The 27,363-nt window shown below is 43.3% G+C and overlaps 1 protein-coding gene and 1 pseudogene across 2 annotated transcripts in view; one reads left to right on the top strand and one right to left on the bottom strand.

Moving 5' to 3' along the window:
* The window catches only part of RGS6 (regulator of G protein signaling 6), a gene marked incomplete at both ends in the record, with an annotated part of 552,225 nt that overhangs the window by 48,227 nt on the left and 476,635 nt on the right, over positions 1–27,363 (top strand). The gene's annotated exons all lie outside the window — the stretch shown is intronic.
* Positions 11,462–26,248, bottom strand: LOC307050845 (protein phosphatase 1 regulatory subunit 14B-like; annotated as a pseudogene). The gene is made up of 3 exons: positions 26,233–26,248; positions 24,470–24,604; positions 11,462–11,942 (listed from the first exon to the last, which is right to left on the bottom strand). The product of its transcript is annotated as a protein phosphatase 1 regulatory subunit 14B-like (transcript).

The following is a 27,363-nucleotide window of genomic DNA, read 5'->3' on the forward strand; positions in this document are numbered from 1 at the left end:
ACCCAAATGCATACCCATTCACATGTTTAACACCCTGGCAGCAAAGTGTTATCAGCAGAACATAAATAAGAACTCACAGGGTTAGGAAAATGTTGAGCCACGTTCAAATTTTCCTGACTCCAAAACTCAGCCATTAAATTTATTCCTAGGCATTTCCTTTTGATGCAATTGTAAATGGGGTGGTTTTTAAAATTTCTCTTTCTGATAGTTCATTATGAGTGTGTAGAAATGCTACAGATTTCTGTATATTAATTTTGTATCCTGCAACTTTACTGAACAATTTACCCATTTAAAGTATACAATTTAATGATTTGGGGTATATTATTACTTTTTGAAAATTGTGGTAAAATGTATATAACATAAAATTTGCCTTTTTAACTTTTTAATGTACAATTCAGTGGCATTAATCCATTACCTTCATAATTTCGTGCAACCGTCACCACTATTTTCAAAAGTTTTTCATCACCCCAAACAGAAACTCTAATTAAACAATAACTCCACCTGAAAGGATTTCTGACTATGCTTTGGTAACTACCTTTAGCTGTATGTAAGGCTTTTGAGGAGGATTTTGTTTAGTTTTTTCTTTTAGAGGAAGTTTATTCTTTTAGGGGAAGGTCCATGTAGTCATGACACAGGCTGGTTCCCCTCAGGAAGCAGCCTCTGTGATGAGTGTGTAGGACATTGTTAGGGAATCACTCAGGGTCAGCACTTGGGGGGAGGGGGAGGAGGCAGAATTGGGCAGAAGAAGAAGATGGGCTTCACTGCAGTCATAAGGCCTCCTACCCAGTGGGAATTCTGGAACTGGGACTTTCTGAGGTAGGGCAACAAGGATGGGTGTTTTTGTTTTTTTTGGCCGCGCTGCGCAGCATGTGGGATCTTAGTTCCCTGACCAGGGATAGAACCCGTGCCCCCTGCAGTGGAAGCACAGAGTCTTAAGCACTGGACCGCCAGGGAAGTCCTAAGGATGGGTCTTTGTATCTTCATATCCTCCAGTCGTAGGAGGCAGCAGGCCCAAGAAGGGACATGAGCTTAAATTAGTTAACTCTTATCAACCAAGGGCAATTTGAGAGAGGGCTGACAGCCAAGGGCTGTGAGCCAGCAGCATTCCCAGCAGCTGGGGGATGGAATCTTTGGTCAGTGGTTTCAAACGTTGCTGCCCACTGAATCACCTGGGCATCCTCAAAAATGCTATGCCTGCTTAAGCTGATGTGGGGTGAGAAGCGGGTGTCAGGAGTTTGAAATGAACAGCGGTTTGGGAATGCCTGCTCTTAGTCCTGAAGAGGCGTAAGCATAGTCTGCACCACTGTGGAAAATGGCTGAGTTTTGGAGTCAGGAAAATTTGAACGTGGCTCAACATTTTCCTAACCCTGTGAGTTCTTATTTATGTTCTGCTGATAACACTTTGCTGCCAGGGTGTTAAACATGTGAATGGGTGTGCATTTGGGTGGGAGGGCACTTAACAAATGAATATGAAAAGAGTGAACACTTCCGTGAAGATTTGGTAAAAAACAAGGATGTGTAATTCACAAATAAGAAGTTTAAATGATCTTTAAACATTTTAAAGTGTATTGTCTTAACATATTATCGTTCATGTCTGAAGAAATGAAAATTAAGACTGTATGTGCTTATAGTACTCAGTGATGGTGAAGGTGGTGGCCGGAGACATTTCTGTACTCTTGGTGTGGGTATACATTGGTATAACATTTATGGTGGGACATGCAGCAATATGCATAGAAGTTCTTTAAAACTGAATGTCTTGGGCTTCCCTGGTGGTGCAGTGGTTAAGAATCTGGCTGTCAGTGCAGAGGACATGGGTTTGAGCCCTCGTCTGGGAAGATCCCACATGCTGTGGAGCAACTAAGCCCGTGTGCCACAACTACTGAGCCTGCGCTCTAGAGCCCATGAGCCACAACTACTGAGCCCACGTGCCACAACTGTGGAAGCCTGCGTGCCTAGAGCCTGTGCTTTGCAACAAGAGAAGCCACCGCAATGAGAAGCCAGAGCACCGTAACAAAGAGTAGCCCCCGCTCGCCGCAACTAGAGAAAGCCCTCACTCAGCAACGAAGACCCAACACAGCCGAAAATAAATAAATAAATAAATAAAATAAAATTTAAAAAAAGTGAATGTCTTTTGACATAACAAACCTAAGTCTGGAAGTTTATCCTGACGAAGTAACCGGTAAGTGTGCAAAGACGTGTGCATAAAGGTATCAATGCTGAGGCCTGTTGACAATGATGGAAGATTGGGAGCAGCATAAATGCTCATCAGTAGGGACTGGTTAAATAAGTTATGGTACATACCTATTCTGGAACTATATAGTCATTACAAATACTGTAGATGTGCACGTGTTCACGGAAGAAGGTAGCTACCATGTACTTTTAAGTGAGAAGCACTTAACAAAACAGCATGAGCCTATTTTTGCATTAAAATCATATTTGCATTGAATATGCCTGTAAGAAGAATACTAGATGTTAACAGTAAAGTGTTTTTCCCCCTGAGTAAAAGAAGTACAGGTGAATTTTACTCTCCCTCATACCTCTCCATAATATTTAGACTTTAGAATGCATTACCCATAAGTGAATTTAATATTTGTGTGTTAATTTTATATTCGTGAAAAACATGGAGCCATTTCCAAAAATGACATATTTCCAAAATTACACACACATATACATACGTACATGCATATATATACATACATATATGTGTGTGTGGTATGTGTATATCTCTCTACCTATCTATCCAGCAGTCTACAAGGGTATACTCTATAATCCAGGTAGTGGTTATCCCTAGAATTTAAGGTCATGGGTGACTTTTACTTTCTTTCTTATGCTTATTTACAGATTTTTATAAAAAGATTGTATCACTTATAATAAGAAATGAAAAATTAGCTTTTATACTCCAGTGTGCTTGCCTAACCTAGTTTTCCACCCACTCTTTAAACTCTGCTTTGCATCTGTTTCATGTGGAGGTCCTTTGGTTAGCATTTCTTTCTCCATCTCCATCTTTCTTCTTGCCTTCTTATTTAAATAATCACTATTATGTGTTGAAGAGTTGTGTGCTTTACCAAATTAGGGGCATTTATTCTGACTTTGACATTTGTTATCAAACAGTGTATTTTCGCTTTATTCGTCTATCTGTCATTTTTCCCCCTTAAGTTTGACCTTTACATGAGACATTTCCAAGCATAGCGTTTGACATCTACCATTATGCTTTTTTTTTTTTTTTTTTTTTTTTGCGGTACACGGGCCTCTCACTGTTGTGGCCTCTCCCATTGCTGAGCACAGGCTCCGGACGTGCAGGCTCAGCGGCCATTGCTCATGGGCCCAGCCGCTCCGCGGCATGTGGGATCTTCCCAGACCGGGACACGAATCCCTGTCCCCTGCATCGGCAGGCGGACTCTCAACCACTGCGCCACCAGGGAAGCCCTACCATTATGCTTTAGATTCACCTATTAAATGGTAATGTGTCCTCCAGAAACACTGATATTAAATTAAGTCATTCCAGAGTTGCTCTTAGGAAGAGCTTTGGGGTTATTGAATTTACCAGGCAGGTAGGATATGCAAAAAGAGAAATGCATGGGAAGCTTCCGGCAGGCCGAGGCTCTTCCATGTGTCTGACAAATCTCATTCATCCCTTTAGGGCCCTAAATTACATACACATCATCTCCTCTGTCACACCAACTTGACTCCTCAGGGTAAGCTGGTGATAACTTCTCCCATGTGTTTTTTATGGCTCTTATTAAATTTTATTGTAAATAAAATTTGTTGTTGATGGCTATCATTCCATTAGACTTCCAGGTAGGAAACGTGGTAGCCATCCACCAAGATGGCCCCCAGTGATCCTCACTTCCTGGTATTCACGCCTTTGAAAATAGATTACTACAGAAGTGATGGTTTGTCATGTCCAAGATTAGGTTATAAGTGACTGAGGTTTCCATGTTGGGCTCTTTCTCTTGGACCACTCATTCTATGGAAAGCCAGCTGCCGGGCTGGGAAATAGGCAACGCATGGAGAGAGACTCCGTCACGTGGCAGCAGCTAATAAAAAACGGCGGCTGGCAACAACCATGTGAGTGAGTTTAGAAGCAGATCTTCCCCTTGTTGAGCCTTCAGCTGTTACAGACTCTGCCCATCAGCTTGATTGCAACTCACAGGAAACCCTGAGCTGAAACCAATCCGTCTAAATTTAGGCTCCCAATTTCTGACCCTCAGAACGCATGTGAGACAATACACGCTTATTGTTTTAATCAGGATGGCTTATTACACAGCAATGGGTAACTAATAAGATTTTGGTAGTAGAAGTGGGGTGCTGACATAACGAAACACCAAAATGTGGTAGTGGCCTTGAATCTTGGCAGTGTGCAGTGGAAAAAGCTGTAAGGACTTTGAGGAACAGGTTAATAAAAGCTTAACGCACCTTGAATACACTGTCTATAGAAGTTTGGACTTTCAGGAGGCTGCCACTGAAGGCTTACAGGAAAATAATACTGGGAACTGGGAAAGGGAGAGTCTGTTATGTGGTGGCCAAATATTTAGCAATACTGGTGCCTGCAGTAATGTGGAAAATAAAAAATGTACCTAATGAACTAGGTGATACAGTTAAGGAGATTTCTAACCGAGGTGTTGAAAGTGCCTTCAGTTTCTTTCCTGTTGCTTGTAGTAAAATTGCAGGAAGAGAGAAGCTGAAGGCAGAAGCAGTCAGCAAAAAAGAGCCAGGACTAGCTGTTCTTGAAGATTTGCAGCAAGAAATGGCTTCTAAGCAAAGATCAAATTTGGGCCACTTTTAGGAAAACAAGCTCCAAACGTGAAGCCAAGGGTGTGACTGTAAACTCTTTTCTTAAGATCTCACAGAATCAAAGATGGTGTCTCAGAGTACCAAGCAGCCAGCCAAAAAGTGCTCTAACGAGATTAAGGGTTTGTCTTTACAGATCCACTTGATCAAACAAGAGCACTTCTTGGAGGCTCAAGGACATGGTACCCCAGCAAAAGCCCAGGGTGAGGAAGGACCAAATGCACAGGGATTGGTGGGTGGGGCTTTGGTGTAATGGAATGAATCCTAAAAGGAGTCACAGAAGACCTTCAGAGTTTTGAAGAGTCGTACTTGGAGTGGCGCCATCAGCTTGAAATGAAAGGAACATAGAACAAAATGAAGAGAGGTCTTTGGACCCCTAGGTATCAACAAGTAGGAGGCAAGCTGAGGAAACTATTCCTCTGCAAACACGTTTTACCCTTCATGAAAATGGAAAGATGATGGAGAGGCCAAATCTAGGAGCCCGGAGGGTGGCGTTAGGGTCACAGAGAACTATTCTCAGACCTCACCTCTAGACCAAATCAAGGAACATCTGCTCGGCAGGATTTTAGAATTGCTACCCCTACGTGCTCCTCATCACCCCCTTTGTGAGCAGCAGTGTTTATAGCAGTTATCCTCTGCTTGTCCCACTGTTGTGTGTTGAGTGTGTGTCGCTTGAGTGACAGGTGTCTACAGATTGAGAGGCGCCGTACATCAGGGACTATGCCGAAGAAGTCTCATCTGTACTTCGACATGATCTAGATGACAAGCGTCTAGACGTGGAACTGATGCTGTGATGGGATGAGACTTTTAGGGACCATGGGAAGGGTTAGTGTATGTTGCATGTAGGGGGGATTTGAACCATTGGGGGCCAGAGGGTCGGCTGTGGTAGGCACCCTCCAGGACAGCCCCCCCATGACCCCTGACTCATGGCATCCCCTCCTCTTCCCACATTGTCCTAGAGTTGGTCTTTGTGACCAGCAGTGGAAGTGATGGTATGTCACTTTGAGATTAGTGTATTAGAGACTGTGGCTTCCATCTGGGGCATGTTCTTGATCTCTTACTCTCTTGGATGACTTGCCGTGGGGGAACGCCAGCTGCCATATGTTGAGGATGTGCAGGCAGCCACGTGGAGAGCCCTGCACAGGGAAGAACTTCCAGCCTGTAGCTGTGTGCGAGAGCTTTCTCATGAGCATACCTCTAGCTCTAGTCAGGGCTTCAGATGATGGAGCCCCAGCTGACACCTTGACTCCAACCTCATGGGACACTGCATAGAAAAGAATTCACATAGCAGGCCCGAAACTGCCATCCTTAGAAAGTCCTGCTTGCAAGATTGGCTCTTGGCTGGCATCTGGGAGCTTGGATTTAGGGAGGGTTCTCACCATTCTCTAACTGATGGTGAGAGTGGTTGACTGTCCCTAAACTGTGCAAGCAGTATTTTTATCATGAACACCTGCTTCTATCTGGAAGTCTGGAATTTTGGTATGTGCTAGACAGAGGGTGGGTATGTGAACAGCCACCAATAAAAACCTCAGGCACTGAGTCTCTGATGAGCTTCCCTGGTAGAGAACATTTCACAAATTGTAGTCACAATACGATGCTGGGGAATTAAGCCTGTCCTGTGTGACTTGGTAGGGAGAGGACTCTTGGCAGCTCGTGCCTGGTTTCCTATGGACTTCACTCCAGGCACCCTTTGCTGATTTTGCTGTAATAAATCAGAGCCATAAGTAATACCATATGTGAGTCCTGTGCATCATTCTAGTGGTCACTGACCCTGGGGGACTCCCAACACAGGGACCCTGAGCCAGAGCCACCTCCTCTGAAACTGTGAGATAACAGTTGTTTTGTTATTTTAAGCCACTGAGTTTTAGAGTAGTTTTAATCCACACAGCCGTAGATAAACTAATACAGGAAGCCAGTCATTTCTCTCTCCCCAGCATTTAGCTTAGTGTCTGGAACATAGGTGTTAAAGAAATATTTGTTGAGTGAATTGATATTTCTACCTTTGAAGAATTTTATAGCCCACCTGGCTGCTTTGCGGGAAATCGCGATCCTGGGTCGGTATAAGGAAGCAGGCTTCCCTTCCTGTTCCTTTGTCTGGAAGAACCAGTCCCAGAGGCAGCTGCCTGCCTTACAGTTGTCACTTCTGCCCTCTTCCTTTCTGGATGAGGTCCACATGTATGAGAAGTAGTGTGTGGCCATCACACCATGCTTCGTCTCTGTTCCTCACTTCTTAGGTCCCCTGATTTTTTTTTTTTTCTCTCTCGTATGCCTTGGTGATGATAACTATTCTTACCATTGAAATAAAACCTTCCCTCTGAAAAATTAATTAACAGATGTTTCAGGGCCTTATAAGACACTAACATTTCTCTACTGAGTCTTGCCTCTTTATCATATTATTGCCTCCATAGAAGTTGAGACGAACTTTTCTTGTTTCACATTGTCCCCTCCTCTGCACAGTATCTCAAAATAGACTTATATACGAAGATAGAAACCATAGCTTTGATGTGGGAGAAAAACCTAAAATATATACTAGAAGTAGACTTCCTTGAGGAGTTATTTACAGTTTCTTAGAGAAGTATTTTAATCAAAGGGTGTGTCTGTTCTCATGTGTGGGTATGTGTGCGTGCACACACACACACAACCGTATTGATTCCTGTGGTAGCTATCAGAACGTTTCCTTCTCTTCAAATCTCCTTCAGTCTTACCAGATGACCTTGATTCCTGTTTTCCTGATAACTTCAAGGTGATCTAATAGGATCTCTCTCATTTGATCTCCTTTCCACCTAATTAGAAAACTTTCCTCCTCTTTTATCAAAAACTCGTCAATCCTTCTTTCAAAAGGTCCCCTCTCCAGCCCGTCCTCCCTCTTCTTGAACGTGTCATCTGTTTTTCTGCTTTTCATGCCTGCGTTTCTTCCTCTTTCTACCGGTTTCTATAAGGATGCTCAGGTTTCTCCAACACTAAATAGAACAGCCGTCCTTTTCCTTAGACTTGCTTTCTCTCGGAGCTGGACTTCTGTGCGTTTCCTTGACTCTCCCGCCACACTTACGATCAGTCCCTTGTGCTGGCAGCCTTCAACTTCCTCATCACCCATCCCCTGCTTCCCACTTAAAACACTTTCCACTCTGAAATGCCCTCCAAGGTATTTTAGTGACCAAGTCTGTTAACCCTCCACCCCCCACCCCACGCAGATTGTTGACCTTTCTAAAGTTATTTTTTTTATTGCTTTACAGTTGTCAGCTTCTCCCATCTTCCTTTTTGGATGAGGTCCATGTGTATAAGAATTAGTGTGTGGCCATCAGGTTTTACCTCCATCTTTTTTGTCTCAGAGGCAGTTTTGTGAGTGGTAAAGAGCTTGGACCACAATTTGAATTGTGACTCAACCATTTACCAGCTGTGTGACTTTGGGCAGGTTTGTGAACCTGGGAATCTCTCCTTTACCCTCATCTGTAAATTGAGGATAAAAGTAATACCCACATGGCTGTATCGTTGTGAAGACTAAATGAATTAGTAAGTGGGAAATACTTAACAGTGCCTGGCATAGAGTAAGCAAACAAGAAACTTTAGCCTTTATTGCTAGTCGAGTCCCTTGTCGAGTAAGCGAGGTTAATCATCAAATAGCTCCTGTAAAATGAAGCGTGGATACGTTCTTCAGTAAGATGAATTATGTATTAAAGACCCTGTTTTACCAGTTTAAATGGCCAGGAGCCATGAACACGGCAATCTCAACGTGTGGGAGTTTATAGGGATAGTGTGTCATCTTGCACATTTAAAAGGTGAGTCGGAGCCCTTTTGTAGGCAGATTCCTACAACGACAAATGAGGGGAGAATTAAAGCCTTCTTAGAAGAAATTGGTCACTGGTTTTGTGAACAGCATACTTAATTTACCCCACACTTGATGAGGGCAGGGACGCGGCTGTTTCAGGTCACCATTTGTATACCAGTCCTGCAGTCGGCCATGGTAGGCACTCAATAAATACTCATGAACTAAATACACATTTGTGAACAAACATGGCTATGTTTTGTTGAATGTAAGTTGTACACATAATGCAGGCTTTGTGTGATGAAATGACGATGGACAAGGGAACTCTTGTCCACAGAGTGGGATGGGGGCTTGCAGGCTTTTCTTCTGATTTTTACTGGACTTGAGGGTGAGCAGCTTCAGAAACGATGCAGGCAACGTTTGCTGCTTGGGCATGCCTCCCTCTAAGCCGATCAGGTTCTCTGATTCCTCTGCCATTCCCTCGTGGTGCCCTGTCCTTATTGCAGTTGCTGGATCTGATCTCACCGTGAAAATAGTGTTTCCTTTCTACTGACCCATGGGGTTCAGTGTTTGATTAACAAGTTTCCGAGTTTCTGAGCCAAACACCTTGGTAAATCTCCCCGAATGCTGCGAGGATCTGCAGTAATTTACAGCCACTGCATTAGCCCTGTGTTGAATGGCACGCTCTTTGTAAGGATGTGGTGTCATTTTTAATGCTGGTTCCAACATCGCTCCTAGCTGTGCGGTATGTTGACTCCCATACTAGATGACATTGACAGTCAGGAGAGGAGTGACTTTAGTTGCCGCTGCTGAATTAAAGAAAAATCAGATTTACGGTATAAATGGATTTTGCTCTCTTCAAACTAGTGACCTTGGGATAGATGTAATCCTTCGATGCTTCCATTGATGTTGCTATTGCCCCAAACATTTCTGGAATCCTTTTTTTTTTTTTGCGGTACATGGGCCTCTCGCTGTTGTGGCCTCTCCTGTTGCGGAGCACAGGCTCCGGACGCGCAGGCTCAGCGGCCATGGCTCACGGGCCCAGCCGCTCCACGGCATGTGGGATCTTCCCGGACCGGGGCACGAACCCGTGTCCCCTGCATCGGCAGGCGGACTCTCAACCACTGCGCCACCAGGGAAGCCCTGGAATCCTTCTTTTTAAGTTGTCTTCTGAGCCTGTGGCATATTCTTGGGAATATTTTCAAGTCTGACAAATATTCATTCTTTGTAGGAGGCTTTGATTTTTGGAAAAAGGAAAGAGTCGCTGGCATTGAGTCCAGCAGCTGAGGTGGGTGATGGGGCCAGGGAGCACTGGTCCTGTCCAAGGCAACGTAGGATTTTAGACGTCTTTTCGTTATGTCATAAGACTGGTATGTTTTTTGTTCTGAACAGTGTTTCTTTTAAAAATAATGTTTCAAATTATAAACATATCAAGCCTATAGAACACTATGGGACTCTGTATGACAGACAGGTGTATTTCCAGCACTGATGTTTAAATGGATGCTAACTTTTTTTTTTCCCAAGCAAATTAGTTTGTGAAATGAAGACTATGGTGTGAGTTTAGGCTTAAACGATGCAGGTTAAACATTAACCAGCTCAGACCACAAACCAGATGTGAAGATGATCCCAGCTGTGCCTGGGTCCGTGTTGCACTGGAAGAAAGGAATCCAGGTGACTGAGTTTGCATTCTCTGGCTCAGCAGGGAGTTTTTTTTTTTTTAAGACTTGTATGCCTCCCAAACAAGCTGGGCATAAATTTAATTCTTCATTAAATTACGGGCAAAAAACTCAATTTTTACCTAATTTCCAAATTATATAGAAAATTTTAGATATTCATATTTGTGATCAGATGCTATTTGCTCTATTTGTTGGCGTGTGTTCTTTCTTCTTTCTCCAAAAAAATACGTTTTAGGTATTCCTAAAACCCTACCCTGCCCCATGCCCATCTGCACCCACCCTCCCTCTGTAGTCACACCTCTGCCAATCCCAGGTGTGTCTAGGCCTTTTGGAGGGAGTGTTTTAAAATGGACATGAATTGTATTATACTGTATGTTTCCCTCCGACATTTTTTTTTTTTTTGCGGTATGTGGTCCTCTCACTGTTGTGGCCTCTCCCGTTGCGGAGCACAGGCTCCGGACGCGCAGGCTCAACGGCCATGGCTCACGGGCCTCGCTGCTCCGCGGCTTGTGGGATCTTCCCGGACCGGGGCACGAACCCGTGTCCCCTGCATCAACAAGCAGACTCTCAACCACTGCACCGCCAGGGAAGCCCTCACTCTGACATTTTTTTGGAGATTTATCCATGTCGATTTGTTTAACTGCTCTATAGTATTTCACCTTCAGAATTGTTTTGGCCATACCAGGCTCTTTACACTTTAAAATATATTTCAGGAATGTGGAGCCCTGTTTTGCTTTTTGGAATTACTCAGACGTTTTACAGATACGTTATGAAAATTTGTCTTCTTATGATAATGGGTCTTCTCACCCACAAACATGTTATACTGTGTTTATTTAGTTCTTTTTTAATGTACTTCAATAGAATTTCCCAATTTTTGGCATACTTTTCTTACATATCTTTATTGAGGGAATTCGTAAGTATCCCATACCCTGTATTTCTGTTGCTTTTTAAAAAAATTTTAACTGCACCAAAGGCGTATCCTAGCTTTATTAAAGAGCCCGCGCCACAGTCAATATAAAAACACAAAAACTCCCATCAGTTTAATAATAATAAAAACCCCCCAAAATGGAAAACTGAGGGGGCAGGGAAGAGGCCCCTGGGCCAGGGGCATGGGGAGCCGTGCTCATGGCAGCAGGCCTGGCTGCAGGGCCCCCCCGGTATTGCTGTTGCTACGAGGTTGGGGGTCCGCGATTGTCCTATGGGAGCCATCGTTCACCTGGGTCGAGGACCCTTACTTCTTCTGGGGTGTGCTCAGCTTCTGTATGCCCTGGATCTTGTCCAGCAGGCCAGAGATGAAGACCTCAGTGGGTCTGTAACAGTCTACCAGTGGCTCCTTGACCCTGGCAGCTCGGGTATCATTGCCCTCCACGTCCAGGAGTTATATCCACATCAGTCTCCAGCTCCGGGATCTCCTCTTCCTGGCAGGCGAATGAGCTACTCCAGGATCCACTCCTCCAGGTTGAGGCGCTTCTGTAGCTCCTTGCGTTCTTACTTGACCGTGACCTTCCCTTGGCGCCTCATTGGGCCCTCATCGTCCATGGTGCCCGGGCCCTTGCCTGCGGCCCCAAGGGGTCTCCGAAAGTAGACGCTGGGCCCTGGGCCGCCACTGCCCGGTCCAGGGGCCGGAGCAGCCAACGCCGCCCGCCCCCCGCCGCGGGGCCGCTGACAGCTCTGGCTGCCGCTGGGGCCACGTGCGTGCGTCGGTCCCCTTCCTGCACCACCACCTCCAGGAGGGCCGCCGGCTGGCTACGGGCTACTGGCTCGGCTTAGCCCGTGAGCTCGGCTCAGCCTGGCTCCGCGGAGAGGGCGGCGGAGGGGGCACCCGGGGGGCAGCTGAAGCATGCGGAGCCCCCGGGCCCGCCCTGGCCTGGTCACGCCCCCTGTGTTTGTACTGTTAATGGCATCTTTTTATTATGTTTTCCTGTTGTTGCTAGTGCCTAGGAGCATTACTTGTTTTTGTATATCTTGCTGAACTCTCATTTATTTTCATGGTTTATCTGTAGATAGTCTTGCATTTCCTATGCATATGGATATATAACTTTTTGATAATGACAGATTTTTTTTTTTTTTTTAATTAATTAATTTATTTATTTATTTATTTTTTTTATTAGTTTCTGCTTTATAACAAAGTGAATCAGTCATACATATACATCTGTTCCCACATCCCTTCCCTCATGCATCTCCCTCCCTCCCACCCTCCCCATCCCACCCCTCCAGGCGGTCACAAAGCACCGAGCTGATCTCCCTGGGCTCTGCGGCTGCTTCCCACTATCTATCTACCTTACGTTTGGTAGTGTATATATGTCCATGCCTCTCTTTCCCTTTGTCACAGCTTACCCTTCCCCTTCCCCATATCCTCAAGTCCATTCTCAAGTAGGTCTGTGTCTTTATTCCCGTTTTACCCCTAGGTTCTTCATGACATTTTTTTTTTTTTTAAATTCCATATATATGTGTTAGCATACGGTATTTGTCTTTCTCTTTCTGACTTACTTCACTCTGTATGACAGACTCTAGGTCTATCCACCTCATTACAAATAGCTCAGTTTCGTTTCTTTTTATGGCTGAGTAATATTCCATTGTATATATGTGCCACATCTTCTTTATCCATTCATCCGATGATGGACACTTAGGTTGTTTCCAGCTCCGGGCTATTGTGAATAGAGCTGCAATGAACATTTTGGTACATGTCTCTTTTTGAATTATGGTTTTCTCAGGGTATATGCCTAGTAGTGGGATTGCTGGGTCATATGGTAGTTCTATTTTTAGTTTTTTAAGGAACCTCCATACTGTTCTCCATAGTGGCTGTACCAATTCACATTCCCACCAGCAGTGCAAGAGTGTTCCCTTTTCTCCACACCCTCTCCAGCATTTATTGTTTCTAGATTTCTTGATGATGGCCATTCTGACTGGTGTGAGATGATATCTCATTGTAGTTTTGATTTGCATTTCTCTAATGATTAATGATGTTGAGCATTCTTTCATGTGTTTGTTGGCAGTCTGTATATCTTCTTTGGAGAAATGCCTATTTAAGTCTTCTGCCCATTTTTGGATTGGGTTGTTTGTTTTTTTGCTATTGAGCTGCATGAGCTGTTTATAAATTTTGGAGATTAATCCTTTGTCAGTTGCTTCATTTGCAAATATTTTCTCCCATTCTGAGGGTTGTCTTTTGGTCTTGTTTATGGTTTCCTTTGCTGTGCAAAAGCTTTGAAGTTTCATTAGGTCCCATTTGTTTATCTTTGTTTTTATTTCCATTTCTCTAGGAGGTGGGTCCAAAAGGATCTTGCTGTGATTTATGTCATAGAGTGTTCTACCTATGTTTTCCTCTAAGAGTTTGATAGTTTCTGGCCTTACATTTAGGTCTTTAATCCATTTTGAGCTTATTTTTGTGTATGGTGTTAGGGAATGATCTAATCTCATACTTTTACATGTCCCTGTCCAGTTTTCCCAGCACCACTTATTGAAGAGGCTGTCCTTTCTCCACTGTACATTCCTGCCTCCTTTATCAAAGATAAGTTGGCCATATGTGCATGGGTTTATCTCTGGGCTTTCTATCCTGATCCACTGATCTATCTTTCTGTTTTTATGCCAGTACCACACTGTCTTAATTACTGTAGCTTTGTAGTATAGTCTGAAGTCAGGCAGCCTGATTCCTCCAGCTCCGTTTTTCGTTCTCAAGATTGCTTTGGCTATTCGGGGTCTTTTGTTTTTCCAAACAAATTTTGAAATTTTTTGTTCTACTTCTGTGAAAAATGCCAGTGGTAGTTTGATAGGGATTGCATTGAATCTGTAGATTGCTTTGGGTAGTAGAGTCATTTTCACAATATTGATTCTTCCAATCCAGGAGCATGGTATATCTCTCCATCTATTTATATCATCTTTAATTTCTTTCATCAGTGTCTTATAATTTTCTGCATACAGGTCTTTTGTCTCCTTAGGTAGGTTTATTCCTAGATATTTTATTCTTTTTGTTGCAATGGTAAATGGGAGTGTTTTCTTGATTTCATTTTCAGATTTTTCATCATTAGTGTACAGGAATGCCAGAGATTTCTGTGCATTAATTTTGTATCCTGCTACTTTACCAAATTCATTGATTAGCTCTAGTAGTTTTTCGGTAGCATCTTTAGGATTCTCTATGTATAGTATCATGTCATCTGCAAACAGTGACAGCTTTACTTCTTCTTTTCCAATTTGGATTCCTTTTATTTCCTTTTCTTCTCTGATTGCTGTGGCTAAAACTTCCAAAACTAGGTTGAATAAGAGTGGTGAGAGTGGGCAGCCTTGTCTTGTTCCTGATCTTAGTGGAAATGGTTTCAGTTTTTCACCATTGAGGACAATGTTGGCTGTGGGTTTGTCATATATGGCCTTTATTATGTTGAGGAAAGTTCCCTCTATGCCTACTTTCTGCAGGGTTTTTATCATAAATGGGTGTTGAATTTTGTCGAAAGCTTTCTCTGCATCTATTGAGATGATCATATGGTTTTTCTCCTTCAACTTGTTAATATGGTGTATCACATTGATTGATTTGCGTATATTGAAGAATCCTTGCATTCCTGGAATAAACCCCACTTGATCATGGTGTATGATCCTTTTAATGTGCTGTTGGATTCTGTTTGCTAGTATTTTGTTGAGGATTTTTGCATCTATGTTCATCAGTGATATTGGCCTGTAGTTTTCTTTCTTTGTGACATCCTTGCCTGGTTTTGGTATCAAGGTGATGGTGGCCTCGTAGAATGAGTTTGGGAGTGTTCCTTCCTCTGATATTGTTTGGAAGAGTTTGAGAAGGATGGGTGTTAGCTCTTCTCTAAATGTTTGATAGAATTCGCCTGTGAAGCCATCTGGTCCTGGGCTTTTGTTTGATGGAAGATTTTTAATCACAGTTTCAATTTCAGTGCTTGTGATTGGTCTATTCATATTTTCTATTTCTTCCTGAGTCAGTCTTGGTAGGTTGTGCATTTCTAAGAATTTGTCCATTTCTTCCAGGTTGTCCATTTTATTGGCATAGAGTTGCTTATAGTAATCTCTCATGATCTTTTGTATTTCTGCAGTGTCAGTTGTTACTTCTCCTTTTTCATTTCTAATTCTACTGATTTGATTCTTCTCCCTTCTTTTCTTGATGAGTCTGGCTAATGGTTTGTCAATTTTGTTTATCTTCTCAAAGAACCAGCTTTTAGTTTGGTTGATCTTTGCTATCGTTTCCTTCATTTCTTTTTCATTTATTTCTGATCTGATCTTTATGATTTCTTTCCTTCTGCTAACTTTGGGGGTTTTTTGTTCTTCTTTCTCTAATTGCTTTAGGTGCAGGGTCAGGTTGTTTACTCAAAATGTTTCCTGTTTCTTAAGGTGGGATTGTATTGCTATAAACTTCCCCCTTAGAACTGCTTTTGCTGCGTCCCATAGGTTTTGGGTCGTCGTGTCTCCATTGTCATTTGTTTCTAAGTATTTCTTAATTTCCTCTTTGATTTCTTCAGTGATCACTTCATTATTGAGTAGTGTATTGTTTAGCCTCCATGTGTTTGTATTTTTTACAGATCTTTTCCTGTAATTGATGTCTAGTCTCATAGCATTGTGGTCGGAAAAGATACTTGATACAATTTCAATTTTCTTAAATTTACCAAGGCTTGATTTGTGACCCAAGATATGATCTATCCTGGAGAATGTTCCATGAGCACTTGAGAAAAATGTGTATTCTGTTGTTTTTGGGTGGAATGTCCTATAAATATCAATTAAGTCCATCTTGTTTAATGTATCATTTAAAGCTTGTGTTTCCTTATTTATTTTCATTTTGGATGATCTGTCCATTGGTGAAAGTGGGGTGTTAAAGTCCCCTACTATGATTGTGTTACTGTCGATTTCCCCTTTTATGGCTGTTAGTATTTGCCTTATGTATTGAGGTGCTCCTATGTTGGGTGCATAAATATTTACAATTGTTATATCTTCTTCTTGGATCGATCCCTTTATCGTTATGTAGTGTCCTTCTTTGTCTCTTCTAATAGTCTTTATTTTAAAGTCTATTTTGTCTGATATAAGAATTGCTACTCCAGCTTTCTTTTGATTTCCATTTGCATGGAATATCTTTTTCCATCCCCTTACTTTCAATCTGTATGTGTCTCTAGGTCTGAAGTGGGTCTCTTGTAGACAGCATATATATGGGTCTTGTTTTTGTATCCATTCAGCCACTCTGTGTCTTTTGGTGGGAGCATTTAGTCCATTTACATTTAAGGTAATTATTGATATGTATGTTCCTATTCCCATTTCCTTAATGGCTTTGGGTTCGTTATTGTAGGTATAGTCCTTCTGTTGTGTTTCTTGCCTAGAGAAGTTCCTTTAGCATTTGTTGTAAAGCTGGTTTGGTGGTGCTGAACTCTCTCAGCTTTTGCTTGTCTGTAAACGTTTTAATTTCTCCATCAAATCTGAATGAGATCCTTGCTGGGTAGAGTAATCTTGGTTGCAGGTTTCTCTCCTTCATCACTTTAATTATGTCCTGCCACTCCCTTCTGGCTTGTAGAGTTTCTGCTGAGAGATCAGCTGTTAACCTGATGGGGATTCCCTTGTGTGTTATTTGTTGTTTTTCCCTTGCTGCTTTTAATATGATTTCTTTGTGTTTAATTTTTGACAGTTTGATTAATATGTGTCTTGGCGTATTTCTTCTTGGATTTATTCTGTATGGGACTCTCTGTGCCTCCTGGACTTGATTAACTATTTCCTTTCCCATATTAGGGAAGTTTTCAACTATAATCTCTTCAAATATTTTCTCAGTCCCTTTCTTTTTCTCTTCTTCTTCTGGAACCCCTATAATTCGAATGTTGGTGCGTTTAATGTTGTCCCAGAGGTCTCTGAGACTGTCCTCTGTTCTTTTCATTCTTTTTTCTTTATTTTTCTCTGCATCAGTTATTTCCACTATTTTATCTTCCACCTCACTTATCCGTTCTTCTGCCTCAGTTATTCTGCTATTGATCCCATCTAGAGTATTTTTCATTTCATTTATTGTGTTTTTAATCGATGCTTGATTCATCTTTAGCTCTTCTAGGTCCTTGTTAACTGTTTCTTGCATATTGTCTATTCTATTTCCAAGATTTTGGATCTGGGAAATAGAATCTTGGATCAGCTTTACTATCATTATTCTGAATTCTTTTTCAGGTAGACTGCCTATTACCTCTTCATTTGTTAGGTCTGGTAGGTTTTTATCTTGCTCCTTCACCTGCTGTGTGTTTTTCTGCTTTCTCATTTTGCTTATGTTACTGTGTTTGGGGTCTCCTTTTTGCAGGCTGCAGATTCGTAGTTCCCGTTGTTTTTGGTGTCTGTCCCCCGTGGCTAAGGTTGTTTCAGTAGGTTGTGTAGGCTTCCTGGTGGGGGGGACTAATGCCTGTGTTCTGGTGGTTGAAGCTCGATCTTGTCTTTCTGGTGGACAGGTCCACGTCTGGTGGTGTGTTTTGGGGTGCCTGTGGCCGTATTATGTTTTTAGGTATCCTCTCTGCTAATGGGTGGGGTTGTGTTCCTGCCTTGCTAGTTGCTTGGCATAGGGTGACCAGCACTGTAGCTTGCTGGTCGTTGACTGAAGCTGGGTGCTGGTGTTGAGATGGAGATCCCTGGGAGATTTTCGCTGCTTGATATTATGCGGAGCTGGGAGGTCTCTTGTGGAGCCGTGTCCTGAAGTTGGCTCTCCCACTTCAGAGGCACAGCACTAACTCCTGGCTGCAGCACCAAGAGCCTTTCATCCACCCGGCTCAGAATAACAGTGAGAAAAAGTAGAAAGAAATAATTAGTAGAAGAAAGAAAGAGAGATTGAAAGAAAGGAAGAAGGGAAGTAAGGAAGGAAGGAAGGAAGAAAGAAAGAAAGGAGGGAGGGAGGAAGGATGGAAAGAAAGGAAAGAAAGGAGGGAGGGAGGGAGGAATGAAAGCAAAAGGAAGAGTGAATGGAAGAAGAGAGGGAGGGAGGGAGGAAGGAAAGAAAGAAAGAAAGAAAGAAAGACAGGAGGGAGGGAGGGAGGAAGGAAAGAAAAAGAAAGTGGAAAGAAGAAGGGTGGGAGGGAGGGAGGGATGGAGGAAAGAAAAAGAAAGAAGGAAAGGAGGAGCGGAGGGAGGGAGGGAGGAAGGGAAGGGAGGAAAAAAAGAAAGAGCAGGTAAAGTAAAATAGAATAAAGTATGAAATATAGTAGCGTTATTAAAATTAAAAAGTAATTATTGAAAAAAAACACGGACCGAAAGAACCCTGGGACATATGGTGGAAGCAAAGCTATACAGAGAGAATCTTACACAGAAGATTACACATACACATTCACAAAAAGAGAGCAGGGGGAAAAATCAAAAATCTTGCTCTCCAAGTCCACCTCCTCGATTTGGGATAATTCGTTGTAAAAAGAGGAAAAGGGCGAGAAGTCTGAAATCTTGCTAAGTCCACCTCCTTAATTTGAGATAATTCGTTGTAAAAAGAGGAAAAAAAAAGGGGGGGAAAGTCTTAAATCTTGTCCTCAAGGTCCACTTCCTCAATTTGGGATGATTCGCTGTCTATTCATGCACTCCACAGACGCAGGGCACATCAAATGGACCGTGGAGCTTTAATCCGCTGCCTCCGAGGCTGCACAGAGAGATTTCCCTGTCTCTGCTCTCACAGCTCCCGGGTCTCAGCCTTGGACCTGGCCCCTCCTCTGCGCGTAGGTCGCCGGAGGGCGTCCGTTCTTCGCTCAGACAGGACGGGTTTAAAGGAGCCGCTGATTCGGGGGCTCTGGCTCACTCAGGCAGAGGGGAGGGAGGGGAATGCCCTCTCCTCGCGCACCAGGCAACAAAAGGGAAAAAAGTCTCTTGCCTCTCCGGTAGCTCCAGACCCTTTCCCCGGACTCCCTCCGGGCTAGCACTAACCCCTTCAGGGTCTCTTCCTGCCGCCAGCCCCAGACCTCTCCCTGCGCTCCGACTGAAAGCCGATACCCGAGCCTCAGCTCCCAGCCCCGCCCGCCCTGGCGGCCGAGCAGACAAGTCTCTCGGGCTGGTGTGTGCCTGAGGGCACCGATCCTCTGTGCCAAAATCTCTCTGCTTTGCCCTCCACACCCCTGTTGCTGTGCTCTCCTCCGCTACTCCGAAGCTTTCCCCCTCCGCCACCTGTAGTCTCCGCCCTCGAAGGGGCTTGTAGTGTGTAGAAACCTTCCCTCCTTCACGGCTCCCTCCCACTGGTCAGGCCCCGTCCATATCCTATTGTCTCTGTTTATTCTTTTTTTCTTTTGACCTACCCAGGTATGTGGGGAGTTTCTTGCCTTTTGGGGGGTCTGAGGTCTTCTGTCAGCGTTCAGTAGGTGTTCTGTTGGAGTTGTTCCACGTGTAGATGAATTTCTGATGTATCTGTGGGGAGGAAGGTGATCTCCGCGTCTTACTCTTCCGCCATCTTCCTCCGGCTCCTCCAGATTTTTTTTTTTTTAAGTTTGTGTGACTAAAGGAAAACCCTTCTTCTACTGACAACACATGCGTGGATTTTCCACACATTTCAGTTTTCTGTGGACCAACTGGATGGCCTACAATTTAATTCAGTTCTGGCATTATCGACCTGGAGTTAGCGCAGACCCCTCAAGACTGCCCCCTCTTCAGATGCCAGTCACAAGTCTGGGCTTCCCATGCTTTTGACTAGTAGGTTCCCACGACCCCCTCCTGAGATCAATAATTTGCTAGAATGGTGCGCAGATCTCAGGAAAGCACTGTACTTACTATCACTGGTTTATCACAGGGATACAACTTAGGAACAGCCAAATGGAAGAGATGTATAGGGCAAGATATGGGGGGAGGGGTACACGGGGCTTCCATGCCCTCTCCAGGCACGCCACCCTCGCAGCACCTCCACGTGGTCCCCTACCCAGAAGCTCTCCAAACCCTGTCCTTTATGGTTTTTATGGAGGTTTCATTACATAGGCATGATTGGTTAAATTCTTGGCCATTGGTGATTGAACTCAATCTCCAGCCCCTCTCCCCTCTCCTCTGGTAACCGGCTTCATCTGCCAGGAGTCACCTCATTAGCATAAATTCACCTGTGGTTAAAAGGGACTTATTATGAATAGCAAAAGACACTCGTCTCACCCCTATCACTCAGGAAATTCCAGGGGTTTTAGGAGCTCTGTGCTAGGAACCCGGGATGAAGACCAGATACATGTATTTTATTATATCACAGTAACTTTCACTTATTTTTCTTGAATTAATGTATTGGCTTGGACTTCCACTCTAATACCTGTTTTTGTAAATAAAGTTTTACTGAAACACAGCCACACTCTTATTGTCTCTGGTTCCTTTTGCATTACAACAGCAGAGTTGACTACTTGGAACAGAGACTTTCTAGTTTGCAAAGCCTAAAGTATTTGCCGTCAGGCCCTTTACAGAAAGTTTGTGAACCCCCTCAACAGTGTTGAACACAGGAAGTGATAGTAACCTTTCTTGTCTCCTTACTGACTTTAAAAGGAGAGCTTATAGTGCTGTGCCATTAAGAACGATGCTATCCATAGGCTGGTTAGCATGTGCCCTTTATTGGGTTAAGAAAATGTCTTTCTAGTCTTAGATTTGTAAGAAAGGTTTTCTTGTGTGCCGAATTTTGTTGTTTTTAAGAAATCATAAATTAATATTGAGTTTTATCAAATGTGTTTTTGGCATCTGTGATTGGTTTTTCTCTCCTTTTAAACATACCTAATTATATTCTCTTTCAGAGTTTTCTATTATTTCCAGTTCTTAGGGGCTGGAATCCTCCGGTTCACTGTGCTTTTATCACTTGTGAGCTTCCTGGGTCTGACTTTTCTAATTGTCTGTAGCATGGTTTGTGGGAGTTTTGCTCTCATTTTTCCCATGCCCAGCATTGGCCCAGGACCAATTTTTATGCTAATTTCTTAGGTTGGGCATTTCCAGACTGTAGCCTAAATTTGTACCCCAAATGCTCCAGAGGTAGAGGTATGAGGTTCAAATTTTGCAGGAAGCTTTTAGTTCTCCTCTCCTGAAGCCAGAGATAGACAAGCTAGCTGAGCTGGTAGGGAAATACTTTTCAGCCCATTTTTCCTGGGGTCGCAGCTCTTTGCAGGACCTCGCTTTGGGCAGCACCCTCCTCTCTCAGGCAAGACTCAAGGGCTTAGCCTCCTGTTCCCATGTGCTAGTTGACATCTACACCCTTACTTCCCCTGGATCAATGCTTATTCTATTCCCTCCTCTGCCCTGTGGTCCCCCTCAGCCCTAGGAGTGGCTGCCCAGTTGATTCCTCTGCTTACTTCTGGTTTTCAGTTGAGGCTTTGTTTCTGGCACCTGGTAATTTCCTATTCTTTATTGCAGGTTCAAGTATGCATTTAAAAAATTATTGGATCTGGATTTTTTGATAATGGCCATTCTGACTGGTGTAAGATGATATCTCATTCTAGTTTTGATTTGCATTTCTCTAATGATTAATGATGTTCAGCATTCTTTCATGTGTTTTTTGGCAATCTGTATATCTTCTTTGAAGAAATGTCTATTTAGGTCTTCTGCCCATTTTTGGATTGGGTTGTTTGTTTTTTTGTTATTGAGCTACATGAGCTGCTTGTAAATCTTGGAGATTAATCCTTTGTCAGTTGCTTCATTTGCAAATATTTTCTCCAATTCTGAGGGTTGTCTTTTTGTCTCGTTTATGGTTTCCTTTGCTGTGTAAAAGCTTTTAAGTTTCATTAGGTCCCATTTGTTTATCTTTGTTTTTATTTCCATTTCTCTAGGAGGTGGGTCAAAAAGGATCTTGCTGTGATTTATGTCATAGAGTGTTCTGCCTATGTTTTCCTCTAAGAGTTTGATAGTGTCTGGCCTTACATTTAGATCTTTAATCCATTTTGAGTTTATTTTTGTGTATGGAGTTAGGGAGTGTTCTAATTTCATACTTTTACATGTACCTGTCCAGTTTTCCCAGAACCACTTATTGAAGAGGCTGTCTTTTCTCCACTGTATATTCTTGCCTCCTTTATCAAAGATAAGGTGACCATATGTGCACGGGTTTATCTCTGGGCTTTCTGTCCTGTTCCATTGATCTATATTTCTGTTTTTGTGCCAGTACCATATTGTCTTGATTACTGTAGCTTTGTAGTATAGTCTGAAGTCAGGGAGCCTGATTCCTCCAGCTCCATTTTTCTGTCTCAAGATTGCTTTGGCTATTCGGGGTCTTTTGTGTTTCCATACAAATTGTGAAATTTTTTGTTCTAGTTCTGTGAAAAATGCCAGTGGTAGTTTGATAGGGATTGCATTGAATCTGTAGATTGCTTTGGGTAGTAGAGTCATTTTCACAATGTTGATTCTTCCAATCCAAGAACATGGTCTATCTCTCCATCTGTTTGTATCATCTTTAATTTCTTTCATCACTACTGGGCATATACCCTGAGAAAATGGTAATTCAAAAAGAGTCATGTACCAAAATGTTCATTGCAGCTCTATTTACAATAGCCAGGACATGGAAGCAACCTAAGTGTCCATCAACAGATGAATGGATAAAGAAGATGTGGCACATATATACAATGGAATATTACTTAGCCATAAAAAGAAACGAAATTGAGATATTTGTAGTGAGGTGGATGGACCTAGAGTCTGTCATACAGAGTGAAGTAAGTCAGAGAGAGAAAAACAAATACCATATGCTAACACATATATATGGAATTTAAGAAAAAAAATGTCATGAAGAATCTAGGGGTAAGACAGGCATAAAGACACAGACCTACTAGAGAATGGACTTGAGGATATGGGGAGGGGGAAGGGTAAGCTGTGACAAAGCGAGAGAGAGGTATGGACATATATACACTACCAAACATAAAATAGATAGCTAGTGGGAAGCAGCCACATAGCACAGGGAGATCAGCTCGGTGCTTTGTGACCGCCTAGAGGGGTGGGATAGGGAGGGTGGGAGGGAGATGCGAGAGGGAGGGGATATGGGAATATATGTATATGTATAACTGATTCACTTTGTTATAAAGCAGAAACTAACACACCATTGTTAAGCAATTATACTCCAATAAAGATGTTAAAAAAATAAATGGCATTAATGATGATAATAATAGCTACTCAAAAAAAATTATCGTATCTGATATTTCTAGGTGCTTATAGCAGGAATGTTTGAATGTGTATGTCATCTTAGCTCAACATCTTGCTGAAATGAGAGATCGCCATTTAAATCAACTTCAGGATTCAACACCCAAAAGCAAAACAAAACCCAGTAAAACAAAAAGCAAAACCCCAAATCGGATCCCTAAACGAACTAACCATGAACCAGGCAGCATTCAAAGTCCTCTGATATTAGCTCATGTAATTCTTATGAAGACCCCGTAACTCTTTGCCAATGGAGAACTTGAGTAACTGGCCTAGCAGTTTGTCAGCGGCAGAGCCAGGCAAGGAACTCAGCTTTATCTGACATTCCCTCCTCTTAAGTGGTCTGAACATCAGTAACACTAAGTATGAAGTGTGCCCGTTCTCAAGGTGACTAACGTGAAGGTCAATGCTATTTTCCATCTCATATAATCTATTCCTAATATATTTACACAATTGCCTCACCTGGTAATCCAGAATAGAATCGTGATTGTGTTTGTCTATGAGAATTTGCAGTTTTGGGTGAGTTTAAATTAAAGAAAAATCTGAAAAGCAGTTGCCTAGGAGCTGTTAATAGTTGCAAAAAGGAGCATGAGTACACTTCCTTCTGAGCACAGTAGAGCTCCAGGGAATTAATAGGGACCCATTGTTTTCCATGTTGACTTTCGAGAAATGTACCTTACTCCCAGTCTGCTGAAACATGTTTTAAGGATGTATTGTCATGCATGTAGTTTCTGGAAAGCCACAGACACGTGAATTTTTATATCCCCTCTTGGTTCATTTGCTCATCCTCTGAAATCAAGGCCTCTGCAAAGATGGAGTCAGTGGTCATTATAGTTTGTGATTAGGAGTTGCAGGTGGCTGACATTTTAGTCTCAGTTAATGGCTGAGGATGGACCCCAGGGCACTTCACCTTGTTCACAGTCTGATTTAGCAGCACAATCTTAATTTGAGTTGAAAAGTAGCCTTAGGGAGTTTTGCTTGGTGCTTGCACGAGCATTCTGGAGCTCTGTATGTTACCTGATGCTACCTGAGAGGAGGTGCTTGGGCAGTCATGGCTTCTCTGAGCCCTCATCTACATGGGGGAGGTTGAGAAGTGGCAGAAGTTCTATTCTACCAGCAACATAGACCTGTCTCACCATGAAGTTGTGTTAATAACTTTGCCAAGAATTTTCCCAGTGCACAGTAGGCGTACTTGCTGGAGGAGCCGATCTTGCAGTCCCTGTATATCTGGAGCAGTCAGTTATGGATCTGCTAATTAGCTTGATGTTTGGTCTCCCAGCTAAGTGAGCTCTTGTGAACTCTGCCAGAATCTGGATTTCCAAATGATCTGACGAGAGGAAAGGGAAAGATTGGGCCAAAGAGGCCATTACAAGTTAATTTCATATAATCAGAAGTTTACTTAGCCCCAGCGCCTGCCTTTTCTGTGGCCACAAAATACCCATTCTTCCCCTCTCATAGCTGCTGACCCATCCGTGGGTGAACTGGTTTTGCCTCCCTTTTTTTGTTTTCAGTATTAGCGCTTGAAAAGGCCTCTGGCCACATGGTGCAAGGTGTGGCCTCCCCAGGGGCACATCTCACCTCTCTTCCCTGCCTTAAAAGGTGGCCCAAATTTCTAATCTTGGAGAGTCTGTTAATTCTTCCTTTTCCTGGTGAGTACGTGGGAGTGTTCCAAGGTTCAGCACTTCCCATCTGCCTTTCTCTTTACAATTTTTTGAGATATTCACCAATAAATGCTAATATTTACTTAACATGTTTTATATGCGAGATGCTTTTAAAAGCACTTTAATAACAACCGTAGTATTACTGTGCATCTGCTGTGTGCCAGGCACTGCCCTAGGCACCAAGGACATGGAACAAGCAAAACAAAGGTCGTCCCTCCTGGAGCACATGTTTTATTAGGCAGACAGCCAGACAGTACAACCCATCAGTAAACAAACATATACTATGTCAGATAGTTACACACGTGCTCTGAAGGAGAATTGGGGGGAGGTGACAGTATGTGTAGGAGCTGGCCAGGGAAAGCCTCTCTGACGGGGGGAGAACAGAGTCTCCAAGGAAATGAAGGAATAAGCCCACTGGGTCTCAGATCTCCTCCTCCCCAGGTCTTGCTGACTCAGACAGAGCCAGTGGCATGGGGAACCCCTCCCTCCCTTCTCTGCTCTCTGCTCATGGCACCACTTTCTCCCAGACCGCAGCCTCTAGGCCTGAGTCCCCTCCCTTCCCTCCTCTTTTCCTCATCCAGTCGCCAGACCTCATTGACTTTCTTTGGAAATCTCTGTGGCATCCCTTCCACTGCCTTTTGTGGAAAGGAAACCCCTGCCAGCTGAGCGCTTTGCCGGTCCATTTTAGAATGACTATAACCGCCTCCCAAGTGTTCTCTCTGGGCTGCTAGCCTCTCTTCTCACCAATCTGTCACCGCCCAAGTGCTGGCACATACACACCATCGTTTGAGTGCTTATTCCAGGCGGGGCACTGGATCCCCATAGGAGCTTTATTATTATTATTATCATCCCCATTTTACAGATGAGGAAACAGACTCCCTCAAGGTCACTCACTGATCCAATAAGTGGTTAAGTCAGAATTTGAACTCAGGTCCCACTGAATCCACAGGCCTCTTCTAGCCAGGAGCTCAAGCTGCCTCTACCCTGCCCTTGTGTGTATCAAGACCCTGCTTTGATTGCTCCTTTGCTTAGAAATCTTTCATGCTTCCCATCATCTGTGGGGGAAAGTCCAACCATTTTGAAATAGCTTTCAAAGCCTTTCATAACTGGACCACGCTTCACCTGTCTCCCCGTTTTATACCTGAGTTCTCTCCTGTGACAGCCTCTGCCGGGCACACACAGATGTATCCCGTTGGCAAACACGGCTACACCTGTGCTCAAAGGTGGGTGCTTTTTCACTCCCTCTGTGTTAACTCACTCTCCACGCCCCAGCTCAGACTGCATCCTCTCTTACCTTCATTTGTGTCCATCTTTACCTCCAGCCTCCACCTAGTTAGGAGGAGTGTCCTGCCTGTCTTAAGCCAATCCTGATGTCATAGGGTGCACTGGGCCATCCTTTGAGCACCTGTAGCTCTCTTAGTTCTCATCTCCAACTGGCCATTCCCGTTGATTTCCTTAGTACTTTCCCACATGTGATCCTAAAATACTGAGAAAACTTATATGTCCAAAATGAGTATAACTTTCTAAGTAAGAGTCTTGGAAGATGCATACTTATTTCACTAAACCTTCTCAGAGCTCAAAACACATTTGGAGGAGCCCCCTTTGCTAAACTGCCTCCCAGCTACCCAGGAAAGCCAATTTCCTTCTTTAATAGCTGTGACTCATTTTTGGACCCACGATGACATGAGTCCAGTTCACTCACCCATCTGAATCATCAGTAGGGACTCCATTTAAAATTAGACAATTTTCCTAAATCAAGTCCATCCTCAAGAGATTAAACGTAGACATTCACTGGAATGTGCCCTGGGAAATTCTGAAATAAGGGTTCTGAAAATGTTGATTTAAAATGTCAGGGGCTGAAACTAGGAGAAAAGCAGGACTGGAATGTTCCTCTTTTTTTTTAATCCATTGTCCCTCACTTACCTGCTTCTTAGTGGAAGAAAAGGCAGAAAAAGAAGCATGGGAAGGAAAAGGGGAACTAATCAGAGGCAGCTGGAGTCACAGGAAGCAGTTAAAACTCACAAAAAAGAAAATGAACAAAATTTTCTCTGAATCCAAGCTTTCCTTAGGGGAGAATGGAGCAGGAAATTTCATTCTGAAAATGGAATGAGAGCTGGTCCGGTGCAATTGGAACGATGGGTATAGAGGCAGGAGGAACGAGGTAGAAAGACCTAGGGACCCTGGAGCAAAGGAATGCTGTTTATTTGCTAATAATTCTCCAGAGGTAAGGGAGGGGATGGCATAGAGGGGGAGGCTGGCGAGTAGAGGGCTTGGTCCAAGCTGGATCAAGGCCTTGGTCTTCTTCACTCTTCTGGTTACGTGCAATTCCTCTACTCAGCAGTTGTGTCGACAATGAGCTCGCTGAGAGCTGCCACTGAATTTTATTCTATACACGATGTACATCCAACACTTAGCACTTGTCTGG

The sequence above is a fragment of the Hyperoodon ampullatus genome (assembly GCF_949752795.1).
Source record: "Hyperoodon ampullatus genome assembly, chromosome: 3".
In the NCBI taxonomy this organism is placed as follows: Eukaryota; Metazoa; Chordata; class Mammalia; order Artiodactyla; family Ziphiidae; genus Hyperoodon; species Hyperoodon ampullatus.